Source organism: Phocoena phocoena, chromosome 16 (assembly GCF_963924675.1).
Source record: "Phocoena phocoena chromosome 16, mPhoPho1.1, whole genome shotgun sequence".
NCBI lineage: Eukaryota > Metazoa > Chordata > Mammalia > Artiodactyla > Phocoenidae > Phocoena > Phocoena phocoena.
The window spans coordinates 66,002,554-66,005,058 of record NC_089234.1 but is presented as its reverse complement, the minus strand read 5'-3'; the positions used below and the strand labels follow the sequence as shown (position 1 = coordinate 66,005,058).

The 2,505-nt window shown below is 41.0% G+C and overlaps 1 pseudogene; it reads right to left on the bottom strand.

Moving 5' to 3' along the window:
- Nucleotides 1-212: 212 nt before the first annotated feature.
- On the bottom strand, nucleotides 213-1,174 carry LOC136136560 (E3 ubiquitin-protein ligase RNF13 pseudogene; annotated as a pseudogene).
- Between the last annotated feature and the right edge of the window lie 1,331 nt (nucleotides 1,175-2,505).

Below are 2,505 nucleotides of genomic sequence, written 5' to 3'. Positions count from 1 at the left end.
TTGAGTTACAGCACCAGTCTGTATTAGTTATTAGTGAAATGAAGTACACTCCTGCAGATAAATACCAGGTCAAAAAAGCCTGTTTCAGTAATCTGATTAACCTGTAGAATACTAAAAAATAAGTTATTTCCACAGAAATCTCTGAAGGGAGTAAAATAACTATATGCCTAAATAAACATTTTAAAGGGAAATAACCCAATACCCTCTGAAGGTCAAACAGTGTTTGCTATGTTGTTTGCTATCCTGTTCACCATCAGGCTGCAGTTGGACCACAACACTATGTTCATTAATTTCATTTTCTGCATCACTACTGTCAGTATCTTCATTGTCATCTTCCTCATAGTCTGAAGATTCTGTCACGTTCTGATGTGAGCGGGATTCCGGCAAAGCCCCAAATGACTGGGTGCTGACAGAAGCCAAAGGTCTGAATAAAGGCATATGTTCTGACACTTCATTTTCTTCTTGACTACTATCTGTGTCAGAGTCTGAATCGCCTTGAGAAGGAACAACTTTTTGCTTGCAGACTGGACAGGTTTTTATGGTTTTAGTTAGCCAAGGATCTACACACTTGCAATGATAAGCATGGGAACACAGACGGATTCTGAGCTCGTCTCCATCTTCATATTCATCCAAATCAATGGCACATACATCATACTCATCTCCTTTTTTGAATTTATGTATAGGGAGTTTCTTAAGTTGATCTTTACGAAGTCAGTTTCTTCTAGCTTTATGTCTATCCTGGACAAATTTTGTGATCTGTACTTACTGTCATTGGATCCCATGTTAATGAGGTCATCATAATCAACATTGTGAACTATGGCTGCTTTGTATCCTGCTCTCTGTGCATTTAAAACCTTTTCATCAAAATTACAATCAAGTCTTCTAATTAACACGATGAAAGGGCCAGATGAATTGTCTCTTAGTGGCGGAGGCACTATGGGTTCACAGGCATTCTCTGGTTTTGAGTTAATCAAAAAACCCTTTAAACCTTCAGCTGGAAGTCTATAACCAAATCATGCTGGAAGGTCATCAATGTCTGAGATGCGTTTTCAAAATTGTATGCTAAAATGTCCACTTCTACAGGCAGTAGGTTTAGGAATGCAAAGAGCTGGACAGTCAAGATGGTATAGACTTGTGTGGCCGACAGCATAAGCATCCCTATGGAGAGCAGCATCTCACTGTAAAGTCACCTGGAAGCCTGATGCCACAACACAAATAGGCTCGCCAGGCACGTCGCTGCGGGAGAAGTCCCTAATCCCGACTTCATGACTGAATCTCCGCACCGACCCCCACCCTAGCTGTAGTATTTTTATTGATGTCTATTATCAGAGTGGGAAAAAAAGTCCCTTTTGATCTAAGTTTGCTGAGTGTTTTTATCATGCATGACTGCCAAATTTTTCAAGTGCTTTTCTCTGCAACAATTATCAACAAAATAGGTATTGAGGTGGTCAATTGGACAGAAAGACTGAAAGTACTAATCAAGCCTTTATTCACTTACTGTGACAGTGAATAATGCAAGAGGTTAAAGGAAGCTCTGGCTCCCTGCTATTTTGTTTTTCTTCATAGAATGGCAGGAGAGGATCAGATGGATGGAGCGCAGAAAGGGGTAGCTGTCTCTGAGGAGAGACTTAACAAAAGGCTCTTGTCTCTTCATGGACCATGGGCTGAAGGTAAGGAAAGAAAGAAGGGGTAGGAGTTGGAAGGTACTGAGTTGAAGTAGAGTGCCTCAGCCATGGGCACTGAGATGGAGGCCTCAAAATAGGTGGTCAGGGCTAGGAGTGCCCATATGCCTATGAGGATGCAGATGAGTGGGGTGGGGGAAATCTGAGTCCTTGACTACAACTTTCTTCAGAAAATTGCAGTGTAACGTTGTGCACCAAATCTGGTGAGGGGAAAGCAGCTTTCACTCATGAGGCCTGTGAGGCAAATCTTGGTAATTGCCTATAGTTGGGCCCAAGGATTCCACACAGGATTTGGGGATGGAGCCAGACTCCTCAGTCACAGGTTTTTCTCCTTTATTAAGTCGTGATAAAAACAATACTTTAAGATCATTCTTCTTTCCTAATATATGCATTTGGAGCTTTAAGTCTCCCTCAAACCACCACATTGGCTGCATATCCTGTTATTAGCTATGCCTTGCCCTTTTTTCTGTTTTTTTTTTTTTTGGCAGTTACTCATGGGTTGACATTATGCATCTTTAAATTTTCCAGTTTGCCTTCAGATAATATTGAACCACTTACACAGAATCAAAGGAAAGGCTGAAATGAAAACAGGGATCTGTGATGTATTATTTTAAAGCAGGATACTTTTTAGCTGGCTCGCTGGTCCATGAGATTAGGATAAGTTGAACGTGGAGGTACAAAAGTGTGATGTGTTATAACTGATATGAAGATATGAAGGAGGTATTCAGGAAGGCATCAAGTGCCTAACTGAGTTTGGAGAACACAAATTTGTAATGGCACTTGTGCATAAGGCAGTATGGTTTTCTCCAGCAGATCTCAGCAA